The 23941-nt window shown below is 37.7% G+C and overlaps 1 protein-coding gene across 1 annotated transcript in view; it reads right to left on the reverse strand.

Annotated features, from left to right (window-relative positions):
• LOC124156550 overlaps positions 1 to 23941 on the reverse strand; it is a 1117512-nt gene that overhangs the window by 731409 nt on the left and 362162 nt on the right. Inside the window, exon 5 of the mRNA XM_046531158.1 lies at positions 19994 to 20070. The gene's annotated coding sequence lies outside the window, so the exon portion shown is untranslated. The remainder of the gene's footprint in view (positions 1 to 19993; positions 20071 to 23941) is intronic.

Here is a 23941-nt window from a genome sequence, read left to right on the forward strand (position 1 = left end):
AATATTCCATAATCCTAAGTTATATGCCCTTTTGAGATTAAGCGTATTCAATTTCCAATTCGTGTTGCATTCGTGATAACGATTTACAAATCGTAAGGCCAGTCTTTCAGTTTTTATGATGTTTGTTCTCATGTGTTAATGAAAACCCATGATTTTCTCATGGTCAATTATATGTGGTATGTTTACGAGTCGGTAAACCATCCGCTGTATTTCTTCCTTCGCCTCAAGGGCGCAGTTGGGAATTAAGGATAGGGGGGTTTTAGGCGCAGCTAATACTGGGGGTCTGTAGGGTACAGAAAACCCGCCAAGGTAAGAGAGAAGTGTGAGGGCCCTCCCTCAGGCATTTTTTAGGATAAATGGTTCAAAATGGTGCGTTTTGCGGCCGTGTGAATAGTTAAATATGTTTCCTTTGTCACTCATCCGTCCCCCTAATATTGGTAACAAAATTTTTTTATAAAAAATTCTCTGAGCTCTTGGGGAGGTTTTATCCCCAAAAACCCTCTCGCTGCGTCACAGCTTTTCTTCGCTATATTTCTTTAGCTTTATCCGTTTTATCTTACGCCTGATAATAAAACAAAAACTGTTGTTTATCAGAAGGTGCTTGACGCAAGACATTAAACCCGAATGTGTAGGGCACACCGTGGTCCGTTTACGCATGCAAAACGTTTACGCAGTGCATTTTTTCCAAACTGAGATACAATAACTGGCGCGCCTAAAGTCATTTGATACGAATGCTGCTTCCTAGGGGCTTTTCTTACACGATTTTGTGCATAAGTAAAGCGTCGGTCTATCGTTGAGTTAACCTGCCCCGTGAACGGGCCAAGTTTACGCAACATACTTAGGCCTAAAAACATTTTTTACGGTTAATAACACAAATAGCTAACAACTAAATGCGTGTAATTTTTATTTCATTAACTGCTTCATAAAACCACAATTCCCAAAATTTCTTCAATTAAAACGTTAGAAATTCATTGAAAATAATCCGCGTAAACGTGCTCAGATTCACCCTATGTAGATTCAATAAAGAAAATGTCTTTTTGACAACCAATTTTGATACTCATTTAGGAGTTTTGTTGAAATTGTATTCTTCTTTTATTGTAATAAATCAAATATGATTAAAATAGCTCAGCCGCTCTTGGTTTATAAATGGTGTAACTGAACTGTAAGTTCATTGATTGTTAGGCAGTACGAAGTACGCCGGGTCAGTTAGTTTAATATTTTGTGCTAAATAGCTCTTACGATTCTCAAAAGCATTGAAAGTTATGCGGGAAATACTTTGAAATGTACTTGTGTTTTTCAATCATCAACTTGGGAATTGTTTTAAAGGAATTCTTTGCTTTGATTTCAAGTGCATTGTCATTAACTTTTCCAGCGAAAGAATCAGAGGAATTTTATTTCGATAAAACACTATTTTACCCTTTTTGTTAGTGAATTTAATAAAAATTAATGATTACTCAAAAATTCCTTTAAAATTCCGAGAGCCAATGCAAGTTTATTTTGTCTAGTTAGTTGTGACAATTTTATAAAAATAATGCCTGAATTTCCTTATATATTCTTTTAATATCCTATATTTGCTTGAGATCGGTTTCTCTTTAATCTCTCTCTTTTTAAAAAATGTTTACTATGGTGAAACATTCGACAATGTTATTGTGTTCAAGTGGTGTCACGATAAAATATTTTTAGTCATCAATCAAAATTACCTCCTACTGTGAATGATGTACATAAATGTAAATGCTCTGCTTGTTTGAAATCTTGAGGACAACTGTATGTTTTCTTGTTTTATATTTTTCCTCTTTTATTTACCCTGATTTTTTTATTGATAAGATTTGAATATTGAGCACAATGGTGATTTAGATAAATAAAATACAGTGGAACCTCGAACTATCGTTTTTCAGGGGAATGGACGAAAAAAACGATGAATGCGTGAAAACGATCGATGCGGGAATGTTTGGCTAGGTTGCCTTTGTCCCAGGAAACCTAGGAATTTGGCGAGTAATTGTGATATTCGTTATAGGATTAATAACAAGATTTCAGCCAATTACAGGAATACTAGTATTTCATCGAGGCACTTAGATCATATTGTTGATTCTCTTTTAAATATCCTAGAGGAACACGCAACCTCGCTAAAAATGTTTGGTCTCCACTCGATATTCACCCTGCTATTATTGATGTCTCTCTGATGTATAAATTCTTATCCATGAAACGCCATTTCCAGTACACGTATTCACGAGAGTAATGTTCTTTAATGCCTAAAACAAACGCTTTCGCTGGCGCCGTGATTGGTTGTGAGATGGATCACATAGGCCTAAAATCGGCAATTATTTGTAATTTTCCTGTCTAATAATATATTTTTCATGTAATCTAGGCAATGTGTAAAGCGTGAACAATGTTGCGTTAATCGTTAGCGGCACGCCCACCTGAGCCTCGGCTTCATCCCACTTATTGTTTTCACCAGGTAGCTCGCTTTAACGCCACCCCTACCGTCATGTGCTTGCTGACAGCCCGAGACGTTCTCCAATATTCACGCTCATCATTCCCAGATGCTTTTCTTCATATTAAATTATTTTCAGACAATCTTTTAAAGTACTCACTTGTTTCTTCGGAAGGGCCTTGGTCCGAAGACGGATAAAAGTAAAACCAATGAAAATGAAACCTGGCTTTATTAAACCCACACGGAAAACACTAGCTAATTTGAATTCAACCCCCCCTGGAAAGTACGGAACCACTCGTGCGAGGTGAAGTTAGGAACTGATGCTATCGCGTGCGTCTTCCGCAAAACGTACTGTAGATGGTAAAGCATAAACATATGTCTGTCCTAAAGAGAAGACAACTAACAAATTCTTTTCTAATTTGTGTAGCCAAATGGGTAAATGACTTCGGAGTGTTAGTAGAGAGAAACAAACTATCCTGAGAAGATATGCCTTGCTCAGTAACTCTGACAAGTGAGACTCATAGTATAACATAGTATATATGACACAACACTATGAAGCCTCGGCAGAATTTTATAAAAATGCTTAAGTTCAACGTTCTACCTTTTTTGCGCCGATAGTAGTTGGTTTCAGTTCCCATCGCTAAAGATTCACTCTTGTAATTTATTTTATGTGATTCAAATACGCCAATTAACTGGACGGCTATATAATTATTACACTATTCACGGCAAAGGCAAGTTCATGAGTAATAATTTAGGTAAAAGTTGGCGTTCTGTTGGCTGGAGACAGCTGAATGCCCAGCGAAAGACGACTTCCCGTCCGAGTACCGTAGCAACTTCCCTGGCACTTCTCTGAGTGACGTCACAAAGCAGTGAACAGGCCTTGTATTCTAGGTGGCTATGGCAGAGCCCCCCCAGCGAGCATAGCGAGTCTAACCATAAAATTCATTAATTTCTTCCTCTTTGCTGCTTGCATAGCAACAGTATCTCCATCCTTTCCTGCCATTCACTGAAAAAAAAACTCACTCCACAGTGCACTTTAAAAAGCAATTTATTTTTCACATTTTATCACCGAATGTTTATGCTTATTTTAACTGTCATTAGCGGTATATTATTTCGGTCTTTGCCAATCATAATCTTTTCAATGTAGGCGATTAAATGTAGGCTTTTACGAGGATAAAAACGAATTTTGGCAAGCTGTAATATAAATCTGTTAGAAATATTTCCTACTTTCAGTATAATATTTTAACTACACAATGAAAGACGGCATTAATTTTAAAATCTGCTTTCAAGGACATATAATGACTAAGCTCGTAAAGCGATTGAGCGATTTAGGGAATGGGTAACGTTTTATTGACATCTGAACAGTTATCGTTGCCGCATAACAGAAGGAAGATTTTGATGGAAAATTTGAAATCTCTCTAATGAATAGCTCGATTAAGAGAAAAATTTTCTTCGCTCATGGTTGCCGTGAAATTACTCTGCAGATGCCAACAATTCCCCCTGAGCTTTTTCCATGCCCTCATCCAGCAGAGTGTTAGTGTGGACTGCAATCTTACTTTAAAATATAACTCTCCTCCATTGGATAAAATTAGTTATGTGGCTCTTTTTTTGCTTGTTGTTTCTATTTTTATTCGTTGAGAACAATTGTTGGTCGGGGGCTATTGATGGAAAAATTAAAATACCTCTAATAATTGGATGAATAATAAAAATAAGTTCCTCCATTGATGGTGGAGAGAAAGAGTGGTCTACTTCCTAAGAGAAGTCATTTGATGATCGATGGATTTGATGATAAACATTAAAATCTCTCTTATAATTTGGTGAAGAACAAAAGAAAATTCTTACACCGATGGTAGCGAGAGGGTTTACTTTTTTCCTGTAAGAGAGTTTTCAAGGCCTCTGATGGAGTACTTATTTTGCACCCGAATCTTCCGTTTTGCGTGAAATTTAGAGCACAGTTTACGGTAGTAGATCGTTTCATTATCGATGGAAAAATTTAACTCTGTCCAATAATTGGGTGAATAATGAGAAGAATTTCCTACATTGATGGTAGCGAGAGGGTTAACTATTTCCTATAAGGGGGTTCTCAAGGCCTCCGACGGAGTACCTATTTCGCACCTGAATTCTTCCGTTTTTGCGAGACATTTAGAACTTTATCGGAGCAAAATGGGTGGCGTGGAATTACTCCACAGATGCCAACCGTTTAAACCCCAGAGCTTTTTCAAAGCCCTTATCCAGGAGAGAGAGAGAGCGTCCGTCGCTGGAACAATCCGCACTAATCGCCGGATGCCATCGCGTCGCGGCGTTCGGGCGATTAATAGGCTCCGTCGACGGAGGCCCGAGTGCGGATTCCGGTGACATCCGCGGGGCATTTGAGTGCGTCGCGTCCGTTGCGGAGGCCTTAAAAAGGGCGCTCGTCAATGCTCTCAAAACCGGATGGGAAAGTGGGAGTTGCATGGCGGGAAAGGTGTACCTAGTGATGGTTGTGAGGGCAACTGCGAAGGGGGAACAGTCCATTTCAACGCTATGCACACTCTTTTTATTAACGTTTTTTTATTAAGTTTTCCTTTTTGACTTCGCAAAAATTCAGGTCGACTTTTAACGCGTTAGTATGGTGGAGTGCTATCTCACTTTTTGAAATATAAAACTCCCCTCCATCGGATAAAGTTAGTTTCGATGCTCTTTTTTTGTTTCGCGTGATATCTTTTGCTCTATTTTTTTATTCGTTGAGCGCACACTTTCCTGCTGGGTGTCTCGTTGTTCAGCAGCTTTTTTTATTACTCTTAGTTTTGAAAAGCGATTGAATGGAGTGGTTGGAAATGAGAGGAAAAAGTTATGCAAAATGCACGTTCGTGTCTGGCAGACGCGAACACTTGGATCTCTTTTGATGCGGCGGTGTAGTGGGTGCGTGCATTCGCAAATTTGCGATTGATATGTGTGTCAAAAGCGAATTCCATTCCGTGTTAGGTGGTTCTGTTGATGCGTTAATGAGTCTGAAGATACCTCTGAGATAACTTTGAGAGTGTCGCGATACGATTTTACGCGCTTTTGTGCAACGGCAGCGCTTGGGTTGCCTCTCCTTAGTGAGAACAGTTTCCCTTGATTGCTTTTATGAATATTTTTGACTTCAATCTTGCCTGCACGATCCTAACACTTTGAGACAAATTATGCAACAGCAGCATACTAAGTGTGATGGCGGTTGATTTTAGTGTTTTTTCCTCTAATTTTAACGGGAAATAATTTAGTGCACAATTTATTCTTGTCCATAGAGGTATTTTATGTGGTTTAATATGATACTGCAAAGCTATTGACCTCCATATTCCTAAACAGCACACGCATCATATGAACAAATCATTCATAGTAACCGCCACACGAATATGGAACTCTCTCCTAGCCCAAATGAGAAGCAGTAGTGCAAATATCATTGGGTTTAAACATAGTAAATATGGGTTTCTGAAGAATGCCTCCTTAACCTCAAGTTGAATTTCTTTTGTTTATATTCATGCTTAGCCTAATTCTTATCATTATTGTTATTCCTGTTATTGTTATTTTTATTGATACATATGTGAATAAATGGTCAACTAAATTGTGAATTGTGCTAAATCACAGTGATATCCTAATGTTATGGCTTCTTTAAAAAATATATGTCTGACATAATTGTCATAACGTATTGTCACCTTAAATTCTTGTAATTAGAATGTTATATCTAAGTGCAATTATTTATTTTTTTTTTAATAAAGTATTGTTTATTTCATGCTCTTGGCGATCTGCACTGGTTGTATTTGTCTGTAATTATATTTATTTAATTTTTTACTTCTATTTATCTACCAAGATGGAAACGCAGAAAGCTGTACTTTTATTTTCTCATGGGCCCCAGTGCCTACGAAAAAAAACGACATTATTATTATTAAACAAGACTATTACTCATTTAACTAAGTAGGTATTTTGTAACCATGCGTATTGTGCTGAAAGTAATGCATTTGTTTCATGATGACTGCAATATGTCTCAACTATAGCTTATTATGTCAAATTTAATTCATTCGCCCTGATGACGGTGGACGAGTCGTCCGTTGAAACTTTGGTGTTATACAATGAATTATAACACGCGGTGGAAGTCCCGAGAAGGCGTCACGCAAAATATATTAACTGTTAAATCAAGAGACTTGGACAACAGTGGCTAGACCCGTCTCGATCTTTTTTCATTTTTGTAGCAGTGTTTTTTGAAACTGGTCGAGTGAAAAAGTTTGTGAACTAAACAAAGTTTTTAGTGAAGCCATCGTGTCAAATATTTACGCAATTTCATCGACGCAAGACATCGGGTATATCAGCTGCATGTAACACCTTATATACTTTGCCAAGTTTATTTTGTGATCCTGCTTCAGGAAACTTTTCCATGTAGGAACTTGCCCTTAAAAACACAGTCTCCCTGCAATCATATTGAACTAAATTGATTTAAAAAGCGTTTCAAGGCAATAAATTGTATTTAGGGTCATTTTATGACGGTTCTGCAATAACAACATATGAATGAGACTACAGGATCACTGAAAAATATTTCGGTTTGAAACCAAGTGTGGGTGCATTGGCTGAAAACCATTGTAACAGAGGAACGGAGAGTAATTAGTAATGAGAGGGGCAAATACATCCTGAAGGACTGAAAACATAGCAGTAATTAGTGATGCGGATTGCTATGTCCCCGTTTAATTTCCCTCGTGAGGGGTTTCGGTCTCCCGCAGCAATAATTTTAACGTGAATACGGAACGTTCTTTCCAATCACAATAGGGTGGTTTCCTATTAATTTTTTATTGCCTTAATCGATAGATTAATACCCCTGGAGTACGTATTTAGATTTTTAAACTGCGATACTTATTTTTCGCGATTAAATGAAAAGGGAAAATTTTCAAGCGCGAGTAAACGCGACGGCTAGTATGAATGCTGAGGAAAGCTCGTGTGACGTCATTCTGGTTCCCGCTGCTGCCAAGTGAGATGACCTTGGGGCGAGAATATGTGCGCGGCTGAGATGCAGGATGCTAACAGGTAGCAGAGTACCCTGCTACCAGGTAGCGCTTGGCTTAAAAAGGATTATTAACACCTTATAAAACGAAGGAAACTTACCGACCCTAAGCAGTTTTAATAGGTGATTATTAAGAGAAGTTTCCGTGAGCTATGTGCCTCATGCATGCATTGGTAATCTCAGACGATGTAAAACTCCTATCTAATCGTATAGAAATTAGGTCCCTGTTACGTCTTGAGGAGTGGTATCGCCTGGGTGCCAATCTGGCCTTTTTCAAATGTGGTTAAAATTGACAATTGCCATACGTCTAAACTGGGATTTCTAAAACCAAATAATTTTTATATTATGTATACCCTAATAGTAGGTAACGAATCGCAATCAATGCCTTTCGTTTTCTCTGATGAAGGAAACTACCCTATTGCTAGCAACATTTTTGTTACTTATTGAAATTGTATGCTCAGCAAAGTAAAAGGTCGTCGGCCCAGAAACTTATCCATTCGTCTTCGTGGCAGTGGGCAGATTTAGGAGAGAGGAGTAGAAAGAGAGAGAGGGATTTGCAAAATGCCCTGCGAAACTGTGCCCAAGAATCAATTGGGTGTAAAGAAGAGAAAGCGGTCCTTATGTGTATGTATTTATGATTATCTCTGCACACTCCACAGCCAAAGAGTTTCATACTTTCCTCTCCAAATTAGCATTTTATTCCGTTCAAAATAACAGCAGAAGAGCGGGGAGGCGAAATGAAAAAGTTGCCCGCATGCCTTATTCATCCCTCGGAAGGCGAGTCGACCCCTTATACTCCAACCCCAAACCCTTCTTTCTCCCTTCTCTCTCTACACTTTCACCCCTTTTCCACCCCCTCCCCCACACCACTACCACCCTCCCTCCCTCTTCCATCCCTCTACTGGGCACTTCTCTCGCAGGCGAGGGTCCTCTAACACCTAGATGTATATCTTGCCAGCAGTGGGACCTCGGGAGAGAGGAACGGAAGAAGAAAAAAAATATTCAAACGCGGATTTCTCCCGGGATCTGAATGGGGAAGCTTACATTTTAACATATTTATATTTTCTTTTCTCAAAAGAAACATGCCACTCACCAGGGCATTAATATTTCCTAGAGCGGAACGCTGAATGCATGTTAAAATTCCATTCATTTCGATGCTTGACTGCTCTTAGGAGGACTAAGGGGAGTAGTAGATACATTGGATAATAGGGAGGGCGTGCATGTACATTTATACAAATATGACTTTGCATATGACCGATGGTTTTTAATGGTAGCATGAATGAGAGAGGTGATCATTTATTCGTAATAGTTTTAATTATTATTATTACGCAATAAATTCATAGTAATTAGTACATATTCGACGGCATAGTTCGGCAAAGAACTGCAAAATAACATTATTTCATCTAAAAGAACATGGTGGCAGAATTGAAATCGAGAATGTTAGTAAATTATAAAATTCTCAGGTAATATATCTCCCTCACTTGTGCACAAAGGTTAAGAAAACACTTAGCTGTTTCACAAAATAAAATATATTGCGACCGGTTTCGATACAGCGTATCATCGGTCGCAATATATTTTATTTTGTGAAACAGCTAAGTGTTTTCTTAACCTTTGTGCATCATGAAGGAGTTTCACCATGTTACGCCAACCACCATCGCATCCCTCACTTGTGTTTGAAGGTGCAAGTACATTTTTTTCCGGAAATGACTTCAAAAATATTTAAGCTCGAAAAATTTCAAACAAATCCTTAGTAAAATACCAAGAAAAAAGTCCCAACACAGTAATTTTTTAACGATCAAACAATAGTTACCGAGGAATTTCAAAAAAACCGATTTCTTTGTTTCAATGAGGGATGAACTAGACAGTTGACTATCCTTCACATGGATCTCTATGAATGAGAAATGGTTGCCAGAAAAAAGTGCAGTAAAAATTATTGGTGTCTAATTGTGATAATAAAATCCAAGTACATAAAAGCTCGTATTGTTATGAATATTTCATTCGTTTTAATTTAAAACTGGTTTCAAAGATGAATTGACGGGCAAAGAAACTCATGTATACCCTGTTGTCCTAGAATTAAAATAGATATTTTTAAGTGATCTCAACTATGATATCATTGTTGAAAACAGTTGCTTTAAAGGTAAAAAATTTCATACTTCTATTTGAAGAGGCTAATAAATTAATTTTGGCTTCCACTAGGTTAGGAAGACTTCCGCATAAAAATCCTTTGCTATTTTGTGAGGAATTCTGTTGACGGAAGCTTTTACCTAATGATCTTGCCGAGGTGGGAAACTTGTGACAAGCAAATCGGGCAACATGAGACGTTTTCATTAATTACCCACCTTTCTGCCTGGGTACGAGCCGGCGAACCCAAGCAACTTATCGGATTCCATTAACGAGGAAAAGCCCGGAAAAGGATTAAGAGGGAAAGGGGTTATAAGGGAAAACTGAACTACACAAATTATAGATCTTCCAATTTATAACTTGAAAAGGATGAACGTTTATAATCGCAGTTATATTTGCAGAATATTTAAGTTGTCGGGCACATTGTTATGCTGCATCATACAGCAATTATTAAAAGATAAAAAGCCCATAGTACGAGATGTTGTTCGATTTTGCTTACTAATGCCAATACAACACGTCGTGAAAATGAAATATAGGAGTATACGGGATTACTGAGGATGACACTACTTGTAAACGAACCTTAAGAATTTTAGCTGAATTCAATTTTTTTTTTTTCAAGGCTTCATTAGAGTTCCATTGACCGGTCTATTCGGATCACGAAATACTCATTTAAGCGTAGGTTACATATCGAAATTTTCATGGTAGGGCAAAGTAGGCCGTTGTCAACATTAATTTGCCTAGATCAAATCTGATAATTTTAATTTATATCTTTTCTTTTGTTTATTTTCTCTGCAGCACTTTTTTGATGTTTGAAGCTCAACATGCTGAGGAGTGCTGAGGATGGCCTACTCACTTTCTTACCCACAGCAGTTCAAGATGATAAGTTTTACGTGGGTAATCGGTCACCGAAAAAAGACCGGTCGAGAGGAAGTGTAACGCCGTACCTTGTACAAGTATATAATTATTTTTTTTTAAATTTAACATTATTTATATTATTTTGTTCTTTATTTGAGTTTATGATTGTGGTAATTTATATGTTAATATACTATTTGATTGGTTGGTGTTTTAAATTGTTTATTATGTTGCTTAAAAGAACGTTGCTATGTGTTGTTGTTAAAGGACGGGATTGTTGATTGATTGCTTAAGGGAGAAGACGTGTAATAATGAGGGGCAATTCCATATTGAGACTTCAAATAAGTTTATATTATTTGAGGGATACCGACGTCACAAGAGGTATGCTTCGTCTTCGTAATATTTCCCAATTTATTAGGGAAAGCTTTTGTTTTTCGTAAGCACGTTTATTTCGACCTCCATCTCTCGCCGTATTGTCGTATCGCGACAAACCACTTCGCACGTCGCTGTCGAACCCCGAGACTCCGCCTTGCATCCCCTGGGGAATGAGCGAACGGCGGGCGATGGAACCAAATTGCTACCAGTAGATAGGTCCCTTTCCGTTCGCTCGCGAAGAGAGAGAGGGGAGAGGAAAGCCAATTGGAGATTGAGAGAGAGGGCGACCTGTTGAGGAACAATATCCTTATCCTTTTCATTCTATCCCCGATTTTCGCACGTGTATTCCATTTCATTCAGGTAGTATTCACCCACCCCCGCAAGATCCAAGCTCCACTCAAGGTGTAAATTTGACGCGGGGGGCCGAAAAATAATCCACGCCCCGACACCGGCTGGTAAACATGGGGTTTTTTCAATAAACATAAAACATAGACAATGCGATTACATAACATACAGTACTTATTTTAACACTAAAAATATGATCTCTCCATGCTTCTGGGTTTCATCGCGTGGATTTTCTTTGCGACGACAGTTTCTCAGGTATTCCAACCGGCGTCTTCAGGTCGATGTCGGTATTCAGTTTTTAGTGACTTACATAGTGCATTCTTGGTGGCAATTTTTTTTCTTGCTGGAGGCTGATTGGCCCACCTCATTTTTTCTCGTATGACCCTCTTCCACGAGTTGTGGAGAGGGTAGCCGTCTTCTCTATTCATGTTTTCAGGTGTCTTGAATATTTCGATAGCCTGGGATAATATCTATTTTCTTTTGCAACAACTGTTGCTTCGTCAAACAGTATCTGGTATCCGGGTTCACTCCATGCATGCTCCTCAAAGGCGGAGAGCTGAAATTGCTTATTTCTTGTGGCTCTTCTGTGCGCTCTTTCATTGATCTACACGTCTTTCCTATGTAGTCTTTGCCGCATGAACATGACACCTTATAGACACCTTCTTGAATGTCTCACGGTGAAAAAAATCCACGCGGTGAAACCCAGAACCATGGAGGCATCAGCTAGACAACGCCGCGGAAAACTACGCACTAAAAATATGACCAAACCCGTCATTATGACCTGTAGACTCTATTTAATGAATCATATTTCCTATAATTGTTTTTTTTTTGTCATCTACATTTTTCTTACTTTTATTTATCTTTTATGGTACGTTTTCTGTTAAAATGTAACATCAATTTTTCTCAAAGAAATGAAGTTATACCGCCGCGCCGGTCCACCAACCAAAGACAAACACCCGTTAAAATGACTGATTAAAGCTTTTCTATTTCATTTGTAACGATAAAGCGTGTTTCATTTAGGAAATCCCTACACCACATTACATCTGGCCATTCTGGTGTTTTAGTTAGCCAATTCATGCATTTAAGAATCCTTATTACATTCTGAATGGAAATAAGCGGTGTATCAGGCAAACCGAGTGGCGTTTAAAAGGTTAAGGGAAGCATGAGCGATGTGACCGCTGTTCATTTAAAATTTCTTAATATACAATAATTTGTGAAAAAATATTAATTTGTATTGATGAATAGAGAAAAAAGGTTGTGTTTAATGTAGATATCAATTGGTTTTAAAATAAACGAAGAAATATTTGATTTGCTATTAATATTGACTCATTTAAAATTAGGATTCGTCAAGTGTATTTGTGGGAAGATTTTCGGATGACAAAGTAAAAGAAAGGTGCTACTTCACACTCGTCCGCCCGCACCTTGAATATGCAGCGAGCGTATGGAATTCGGTGCAGAAAGACTCTATCCGCGAAACGAACAAAATACAAAGGAATGCTGCGCGGTTCGTCAAATACCGCTACGGGTGTACAGACAGCGTTACCCAGATGTTAAGCGAGCTAGTCTGGGAGCCGCTGGAGGCTCGGAGGCTGCGCGCTAGGCTTAGATTGCTTGAACAATTGAGAATGGATATCTCGAGATATCTATGTGTAGCGACGCAGAGAACATGATATTAGAGCCACACTTTATTTCCAGTCCCGCAGAAGCGATAAATTAAGAGCGATGTTTTGCCGAACGGATAGATATGGGTATTCGTTTTTCCCCCGAACCATAAAGGACTTTAATAAATGCTAGTCGTAATTTCCTTAGAGCACTTCCTTTTTATTTGTAAACGGCTGGTATCCTAACACCCCTTGCCATACGTTTTTTAGACGGCTTGCGGATTATTATGTAGATGTAGAGTGGTTGAAATCAGGGAACTATTCCCGATGACGGCCTGAGAGTCGCTCTGTTCCAAACGACGGCAGTAATGGATCATCTCATCCGGTAGAAGACCCGAAAGCACTTCATTCTTTTGATGAACATGATTATTAGAGATACGTGAAAATAGCTCTTTCATTTTAATTTTATATCAATTTCAATTACAGTTTATAGCATTTTGTAGCATCATTTTTTTATTTTCATAATAGTCGTAGTTGACGACAAAGTATAATGAAACGCCGTTATTTGAAAAAATCCGGAATAGTTCAAATAATTACGGGGTATAATAGTAATAAATTAAGGAATAAGGCATTGAGTATATAATTAAAAATGATATTAGTAACCTGAATATCATTTAAACTAGTTGAACATCAGCATTGAACAAGTTTCAAAACTTTCTTCCCTAAACCGGTAGCGTCTGTCAGTCACAACTAGATTAAACTCGCTTAAAAACCTCTCTGCATCCACGTTGCTAACTGGTGTCTAGATTGCGTGGAGTGCAGCATTACCAAACTCAGTTCTTCCTTGGCAGATGGCAAGACATATCGCAAAAGCTATCTCTCAACCTCTCTAGTAGCCGCCGATGAAAATGCATGTAACTATCTATGAAGCATTGAGGGCCAACGTCCGGTGGTGCAGGGAGGGGCGGGCTCGGCACTAAATTTATGAATTTTGCTATCGAAAAGGCAAATTTGCGGTTTAAATATGACAAAAGTCCAGTCATCGCGCCTATGCCGCATTCATTCGCTTGTATCGCATCAATATCGCATTTATCGCATATGCGATTTTCACGAATCACAAATGATCATGCTGCTTTTCTGCCAAAACGCGTTATCCCTAATCATATGCAAATGATGAATGACAATTTTATACGCAAAAATTCGCTGCTTACATAAATAACCCCTTTTAGACGGTGAAAAATAGAGCTGTGGCCAACATTCAGAGTACAAATTTACGTCCGAACTTTATTTTTTTTTTTGGAGTTTCATATTCGTGATATGCAAACCTTTTGGGATTTAATTTACATTTAAAATTAATTTTTTTTTAGACGCTGGAATTCCTTTTTTCTTTCACAGAATCTTCGCATTACCTCAACTCTAATGCAATGCGAAGTAGCTGAGTATTTAAGCTTTCAGATGGCGAAAATGAAGTATAGACGCCTTTCCGCATCTCGTCAAGGGCAATTCAAAGTAATTTTCCACCTACGCGTCTGCTTAAGACTTTCGGAATGGATAAATGTGCCTCTCTTTAACTAAACTGGAATTTAGCGTACGAGGCCGTAATTATACCGCCGCAGCTGACATAAGATATCCATTGCAGCAGGCGGCGCCTGGACTACTCGACTGGAGCGGCGTAAGCCAGCCGGCCAGAGTAATTATTTCAGATAGATAGATGGCAGCATTAGCGGGGAACTATAATGAGAGTTTAAATTCGATTTTACTCAAGAATCTAATCCCTGCCACAGTTTATCCGCATAAAAAAAGCTTAAATGATATTGGAAGAAATAGCTGCTTAGTTAAAAGAAAATCTAGACCTAGAAAAAATAATCAATAAGAAAAAACAAATCGTAACTAAAGCAAAATACTTTTGAGACTAAAATTATTATATCTAACATTTGCATTTTAATATGGAATCAAATGGGTTCCTATAGATAAAACTCCAACTTGTCTGTTGTCTTAAGAGCAGTATATGAAACGAATTAGTACCATTTTATGTAATTCATTAAAGGATTATGCTACAATAAGTGTGAAAAGCAGTTGCCTTTATCCTGCGTAGTATATTCGTGTAAATTCGTTATTGTAGCCATAACCACGGGAAATAACTACTCAAACATGATTATGGATTATAGCTAATCTCTTGCACGTGTACCTCAAAGTGTTTATAGCATCAATTAATCAGTAGTGTAACCGAACCACAGCTTGCAATCAAAACATTTTCAATGTAATGTAATAAAGTGATGTGGCTCACAGAGATGGTAAGTTAAACCATAATATTTACTAATATGCAGATATTACCGAGAAAAAAATCCTGTTTCTAACTTGGAGGTAAGTAAGAAAAATATTGACCCAAAATTTTTCACGCACGTCATCAAAGCCACCTAGTGCAATCAGTAAACAAAGGGAACACATGCGGGGAAGTAAATATAAGCATGGAAGCCTATACTGCGCTCTTGTACCTTCAAAACTTTGATTTTACATTTCACTGAGCGGCTGGAAGGAAGAAAAACGATTTCGCGAAGCTTTTTGACGCTGAATGCATTTAGTGAAGCCTCTAAATATTCAAACACGATAAAAAATTGACTGAAAAATGCTTTATGCACGAGCGGTGGCAAGAGTATTGGAGAGGGTTGGGGAAATTGGACTGGATGATAGCGGTCTGGATTTGAGTCTCCTCACTGAAGCTCTATACTCCCATCTCGAGGCCCCAGGATGGCTAAAATAAGATAAGATAAGATGGCTAAAAGATTTTTTTTTTCAACTTCAAGGTATTGGGTATAGGTCTTTACGTTTTTCGTTGTGGAAGTGTTTAAAGGCTTGAACAATTTAATCTATTTTTTCACGAGGACTGTATGAAACCCATTTGTCGGAATGGACACTTCCAATCAGCAAATTTCAACAAAGCCTCACCACATTAACTTAAGTCAGGAATATGTTCACAAAAAAGTTAATTGACCGTGACAGTTTTGGTGAGGAGGAAAAGAGAATTTCCACAGCCAAGGAACTATTTAGGTGGGATAATTTGTATTAAAATTTGATATATTTAAAATATTAACTGAAAATAGCTGCGAAGTTTTGCTAAACACAAGAGATGTTATAAACCGGAGTGGTTATCACATCGTAAACACACACTGCCGGCCTCGGTGGCGGCGGGGTAAAGTCCTCGCCTGCCAACCCGAAGGTCGCGGGTTCGAGTCCCGCCTGGGTAAATTACCCTTATCCAGGGCATGGATATTTGTGATTGTTAAAATGTTATCAACCCCGATGTAAAGGCCAAACAGTGCTGTTTTCGGTGGTGTGTGAAATAAATAAATAAATAAGTAAAAGGCTTGGAAATGATTTAGCTAAGTGAACTTCCCGGTACTAAAATTTCCCAATCTGTTTTTACTTATATTTTTTGCTATTTCACTTGTTGCTGACGAGCTACCTCTCAACTTTCTAGCATTTTTTTCCATTGTTGCCGGCCTCGGTGGTGGAGGGGTAAAGTCCTCGCCTGCCAAACTGGAGGTTGCGGGTTCGAGTCCAGTCTGGGTAAAGTAACCCGTATCCAGGGCGTGGTTGTTTGTGTATGTTAAATTGTTAATATGTTATGACCCCGATACAAAAGGCCGTATAGCGGTGTTTTCGGTGGAGTGAAAATAAATAAATAAATACAAATATTTTAATGCTTTCTTCTATTTATTTTCATGCATTTTCATACTGAGACACGTCACTCCCAATGACAACAGGTGCTAATAAATGTACTTTGTAGGTTACTACGTCCTTAAACAATATCACTTATTTCAATTCCGTATTTTACTCATAAATTTTCCTGAACGTGGTGAAGATTGAGGGGCTGAAAGAACCAGACAGAAAATGTGGATAGGGTGAATTCGTAGGCGCGGATGAAATGTGCGCACAGTACGAAAGGAGGAGAGAGAGAGAAGGGAGGAGAATGTCGGATACTTAAAACGCAGGAAATGTCGCGCGCTCGCCCGAAAAAAAGAGCGAAGAAAGGGGGAGGGATGGGAACATGGTGGATGGGGTGGATGGGCGAATGTGCGACTGTGCTAATGTACGTCCCTTGTCGCGAAAAAGAACTGCAAAGGAGGAGAGAGAAATGCGTGAGAAGGAAGAAAATTGCAAAGTAGGAGGCGAGGTCTTTCGAGAGCACCAATATTACGAGTTGAAATAATCAATAAAAATATATTAATAATTGAAGTTATGCTTTTAAATTATTTATTTAAAAAAATGAAATAAAAACAGTATAAAATTCACTGCAGAGAAAAAAATAAGATTTTCATTATTTGAAAAAAAAAAAAATTGAAAAAAAAAAATTTCATTTTTAATTATACAGATTGGGCGTTCATTGGGCTAATAATAAATGAATTTAGAAGGGCCTAATAAATAAGTTTTGCACCCACTACTTAATCTCCGGGGGATGAAGATGAAGTGCTCGTTTTTTACAAATTGGTGCATTTATGCTGTTATTGGAAAATGCGCGCTTTTTAAGACATTTTCCTTACATACTCTTTGGTGATGAATGATTTAATCTATATTTGCCAATTGCTTACTTTTTGACATTCAACCTTACAATACTGAATCTCAAAACAATTTTATTTTGGATAACGTTTTTGCTAATAACTGATTGTGAAATATAAAACAAGTTAAAATTTGAAAATAAAATTTTGGAACGGACTGAGCTTGAGCTTTATTTCTCCAGCAACTGTCAGTGTAATTAGTTCCAAAAGAAACTATTGCCATCTATTAAGAAAACTTATAATAATCATTCCAGAGGGAAATTCAGTTAATTGATTGAGCACAATGAAAGAAAATTTCAAATGTCTGATTACTGAGTATTATAACGATATCAGAAGCGAGTGAATGTACAAAATTTCAAGCCAATCCGGCAATGGGACGTGGGTTAAAATCAATTACAAGCTACCACCAATTGGACGGTCGTTGAGTTAGAGTATCGAAAAAGAGATGAGGAATGTCACGAACGTGAACGAATTGTTCCAATGGGTGTGAACACGTTCTGACGTAGATTTTAGCTAATATTACGCCATCAGCAATTCAATCATTAAATTCTGTTTCCATAACAATATGTATTGAAAACCAATGGCATACGATAGAGCCTCGTAGACCTTCCTCTATTAAAGCTCAGCGGAGTGTGACGTGCTCTTGCGCCTCGGAGATGAAGATATCGGCAAATGTGTCAGACAATCCATGAGTATAGTATATACGATAGAAGGAGAATGATCAATACATCAAAGCAGTTTATATAGAATACCAGGTGGGTGTGAATTTCGCTGAATTTGTCATGAATATGTACAGCGGGAAACTTAAATATGGAAGTAAAGAAACAATTTATAAGAACCTACATTTGGAGTATGCTCCTATGCTGAAGTGAGGCATGGACAATGACCGAAGCGGAGAAAGCAATGATAGAGGCCTTCAAAATGTGGTGCTACAGAAGAATGATGAAGATCAAATGGATCGACCGAGTTAGTAACGAGGAAGTCCTAAGAAGAGTAGGAGAGAAGAAAAGCCTCATGAAAACCTTAACAAGAAGACGGAATAACCTTATTGGCCACATCTTAAGACATGATGGCCTGATGAAGACAATCGTCGAGGGACAAGTGGAAGGCAAGAATGGAAAAGGAAGACCCCGAACAAAATATATGGAACAAGTAAAGAAGGATGTGAAAGAGAAGAAATATGTTGGTGTGAAAAAATTAGCTGATAGGAGAACTGAGTGGAGAGCTGCATCGAACCAATCCTAGGATTGTTGACCAGTGATGATGATGTACATAAGGCTTTCTTGCCATCAATTTGTGACAGCTGAAATCAATAGAGTGCAGCGTAGGGCGGCCAGATTCGTGATGAGTTGTTACGATAAAAAGTGCATCGTTTCCAATATGTTAGGCGAGTTCCAATGGGAATCTTTGTGGAAGAGTAGAGCATGCCATAGGATAAATTTACCTCATAAATTCTGAGAACACTTTTTCTTAGACGACGTGAAAAAAAATCTTTCGTGTACCATCGCACTATGGTTGACGTCATTACGAGAAGAACACAGGACGACTCATTTCATGTTTTTATTTCTTCCATCGTTCTAACCTTGCATGAATTTGCAATAGGAATTAGTAAGCGTTGGCAAGTTTTGCCTGTGTATCAAACTGGACGTATATTTTGTTATTATGCGTTACATTCTTATGAGCGTGTGGTGTGCAAGTTGGGATTCTTTTGCATGCAGAGGATTGATCGCCCCTTGACAGGAACTCTAGAGATGGCTCACAGGGGATTGCGCAGATATAGCTTTCGAATTTCCATAATCAGCATACAGCATACTATTCTGAAATTTGAGTTAATTATCCGCCGTCATCAGATTCATTTTTCCGCGTCGAGATCATAAGCAAAACATAATGAGCGCAACAATTAATGTTGTCATCTATGTTTAACACCTACCTGGCAAATGCAATGCATGAAGTTTTCTCGGGCCTAAGACAAACGTTTTATTTTCGCTAATATCATTTTCTAAACCGGTAATGAGCCCGAGAAAATACTAATGTTTCGTAGGCTAAATGGTAAATACATTTTGAACTTTGACACTACCATTTTCCCATGAAATAATATTTATAACCTAAGTTCCATTCAAAACAAAAAAATACATGGCTTATTTACAATTCATATGAATGCATTAAAATTCATGTAGACAGGCAAAACCGAGACTGAGCAAAGTTTTCTCATAATATGGCCATGGGATGCTTGAAATATCGAGGAATTCTAAGCACAAATTAGTGCCAAAGTGTTTATTTGCACTAAGAATACCCTACGGAAGGAGACTACCCATATTACGTTTGGGTTACCTGTTTGATGAAGATTCTTTGAGCTTCAGTAAATCACCAGACCACTGGTACAATACGTTAAGATAAACAGGAGGTCGTACGTTTCGTTGTAAGATAGCCGGAAGGAAAATGCTCCGAAACCTCATATAAACTGAAAATTTCTCTATTATAATGAAAATAAAGCTCGATTTCATACAAAATGCTCTATTAGGTCCCACATGAAGCAAATTTATCCAAAATGATTTGGAATTTTACGAAAGTTGTTACGTTTGTTTCACTACTTTGAGAAAATGTGGTTTAAAGGGCGAAGGCATACCAAGAAATTCATACGGGAATTCCAAACATTTGGTTAGCTCAACTACTGGTACCACAGTAAAAAAGTATACACACTCACCCTATCCAGGGGATGAGGCTAGATCCTGTTTTCACATCGGAAGGAAGAGAACAGTGTTGATTCCATCCGTCAAGAATCTGGAAAGAATTAATTATTATATTAATTGAAAAATATAAACAGTGGCCAAGTTGCGAGAGGATATATGCCAAAAAAAGGGGCATAATATGCATTGAGTTCAGAGCAAATGAACCCTAACGAACGACATCAATGAAGTAAGTAAAAATTTCTCACAAAGGAAAGGGTAGGTCTCAGAAGCATTTATTTGATGCCTCCTTATGTTGATCATATTAAACCGACTGGCATTTGCATTCGTCACTACTGTAAACATTTCAAATCCATCTTCACAGAAACTAAATTACATTAACATTCGTATTTCAATAGGACTCCAATATAAGCAGAATTTTCTCAAAAATGGATTACTTTACCTCCTTCAACTTCACCAAATTTATTTTTGCTAAAAAAAATATATTATAACATTTTATTTCAGAGCGATTTTATCACAGAAATAATTTTAAAATTCCAGACGATTTAGCAAAGTCCTTCAATTTATAGTTCGATGGAAAAATTGTAGTTTCCAGAAAACTCAATATTATCACGATATGTTTCACTACCGCAATTCTTTTGATAATTATCAAATGACACGCCAGAATTTTCAAGGAAAACTGGAGCCCATTATTACAGCAGCAAATGCCAAGCAAAAAATTTGCATGATGCGTCCTTATATCCCTTTTTTATAAGGAAAGTGCATAACTCGTTCAATAAAAGCATAAAAATCCTAAAAATCCGCGTCATATTTAGCATAGGTTGTTAGATGGCGCTATAGTAAAAGGTATTTCGAGTAAACTCATATTTCTTCCTTTGCCTCCTTTTGTGTCATCTGGTGTTCTTACTCAAAATTGTTCCATTTCAGATGATTAGCGCACCTCTCATGTATCCTCAATTATTTTCATAAAAAAATTGAAATCATTTAAGCGGTTCATAATATATTTTCTCTTGTATACACGCTTTGAGAACAACTTCAACATCAATAATTTGGATACTTCGCATGAATTAATTTATTTAACTAGATCGCTCAAGGTTTAAAATTCAAAGGAGGAAAGTTACTGCAGAAAATACGTGGAGGAAATTCGTATCAGGAAATTACTAGTATTGACAATTGACAATTAGAATTTTGACTAGGGGAAAAAACGCGATCAACATAAAACATTGATAATTAGCTATGATTGCTTACTTTATAAACGATAAAATCCGGAATGCGCTTTGTAATTAAACTCAGATGAAGCAGTATTGAAGTAAATTACGTGATCTGCCAGGCACTAATGAATTTCATTTTGACTGACTCATACCAGGGAAAAGCCAAACATTTTGCTTGAAACAAGTCCACTTTCATGTAGCTATAAACATCATTACATCAGCTAGATTTCACCATTTAAAAAATCATTACAATTCCAATGATATTAATGATTATGCTGCTCAGAGATTTCTTTCTTTTTATTCACGTACCTCAAGCGAGAGTCAAACTTAAACCATCTACGAAACAAACCACAACATTTTAGCCGTTTTATCTAAAACCATTGGAACGCCATGATTTATGTACGGCACGTAAACACGAGTGACGAACACAAAACTTTCTAATTGCATTTCACATGTTAGCGATAAATGAATTCATGCGATGCAATCAATATTTCAGTGAACCAACACAAATTTAGGTTTTTATAGGGGAGGGTAGAGCTCACCACGCAATTAGACACGTTAATGCAAAAGTCATGAGTAAATTTAGGTAGTAATGTTTTTTACAGACTTTAAATTTTGGCAATACGTAATGATACATGTAATATATATCAAGAGAATCGGAGGAGAGAAAAGAGATGCCGGTATTCAGTTACCTATTCTAAATACTGCTCTAATTTTGTACCGTCGCACGTGATTTACTGAGTTGGTATGCTCAAAGCGAATGCTACATTAAAATTCGCATTTAACCGTCAAACTACACTACAGCCGTAATGCTATGCAGTATTAGGAGCCTTAACACATTTATCGCGTCATCTATAAACTCATTAACATCCACTCATTGATTAGTCGCTATCAGCAGCATAATACTGATTCAATGTAATTCAATACATTTAGAAAGTTAACTTTATTAAGGAATTATCATCAAATAATGTTTATTTACATTTAATCATAAAATTCCCCAGAGTGTAATTCTTGAACATCCATTTTTTCGCTTTGACTGGTCCAATGCTTTTTCAATTAATTTTGTAAATTAACTTTATGAAAGTATTATATTTAAAGTAATTCTTTCATGTTCATCTTCATTTATCATAATATTCCCCCCGAGGTGTTTTTCGCAAAAACAATTAACGTTCCCTTTTTTCGGAAAAACGAAATGCTAGGAAACGCATGTACAAATAGCTTAAGGCATAAGAAAATACGAGGTACCTTGTGTGGTTCCCCGGAACAATTAAAAAACAGTAAAGCCTTAGATTGACTTAGAACTAGAATCTATTCAAATCAATCAATCAACCTTTTGCATAAAATCTAATTCAACCTCTCAGTAATTATTTACACAAAAAGCTGGGTTTAGACAGTAATTGATAATCCACTGAGGTCATACAGTACTCAAGAGAAGATTTTGATTTTGTATTGAAATAGACAGCGTTACCCAGATGTTAAGCGAATTAGGCTGGGAGCCGCTGGAGACTCGGAGGCTTCACGATAGGCTAAAATTGCTTGAACAATTGAGAATGGATATCTTTAACAGTGACACGGAGAACACAATATTAGAGCAGCACTATATTTACAGGTCCGACAGAAGCGATAAATTAAGAGAGATGTTTTTCCAAACGGATAGATATGGGAATTTGTTTTTTTCCCTGAGCCATAAAGGCATTAACAATTGATAGTCCTAACTTCGTTATAGCATTTCCTTTTTATGTGCAAATGGCTGGTGTCCTAACACCCCCTGCCACGCTCATTTTAGGCGGCTTGTGGGGTAGTATGTAGATTTAGGTTAAATACTTGCAATTTTCTACGAATGTGTATGACGCAGCAATATTGAAACCTAGGTCGTAATAATTGTATTATCGTGGACAATTGAAACTATTTATTTCAAGATGGAAAAATTCAACTCGTTCACGCTTAATCTGCGGATTATATTCATAATTGATTTGCCAATAGCTGTACAGTGAAGCCTTTTCCGAGGGTAGCCTAATAATTTATGAGAACCTAAGGACTTTTGTAAGTAACGTCACGTGTTCCTACGTAGTATCAATATTATACGACAAAGTTTTCGCGAGGTAGAATGTTTCCTTTTAACAAGCATTCAGGCAATCAATCATTCCAAGCCTACTTAGTTATGGGAAAACATAATAACGCCAAGCCTTTAAGTTCACCGAACACTCCATTTGCCCGTCGCTCCCGAGATTATCCATGAAATTATTCTTTCGGCTGTTAAGAAGATCGAACCTCATTTGTTATACGCCACAACAGCTCATTTCGGGTGCCTTCGGGTTCTTTTTCAGCAATTATCAACACCGCGAGCGCTCTTGCGCTGAACTTATCTCAACAGTTCTCGTCTCCCTTGGCAATCAATCACTTGCGCGGTATCTCGTTATTCATTCCATTGCTTCACCGCTGAGCTGAAGCGGTTAACGATTGGGCAGGCTGAGCTTCAAAAACCTTCGAAGCCGTAATCTGAATGAGCCATACTCAGCGAAAGAGGCGTGTTCTAACGTTTGTAGGTTGACTGACTTCATCTCGCATTCTCAGCAAATTTATGCGAAAAATTTCTCAATGGGTGGAAGACAAGTGGAAGTTCTAGGAAAATTTCTCAACGGGAGAACGATCACCTGTCTTTTTTTAAAACTATATCGAAGGCTAAACAATATTCAACCTCAATGGTAGTGGGGTAAAGTTCTCGACCGTTTCCCTCACACCGAAGTCCGCCGG

The sequence above is a fragment of the Ischnura elegans genome, chromosome 3 (assembly GCF_921293095.1).
Source record: "Ischnura elegans chromosome 3, ioIscEleg1.1, whole genome shotgun sequence".
In the NCBI taxonomy this organism is placed as follows: domain Eukaryota; kingdom Metazoa; phylum Arthropoda; class Insecta; order Odonata; family Coenagrionidae; genus Ischnura; species Ischnura elegans.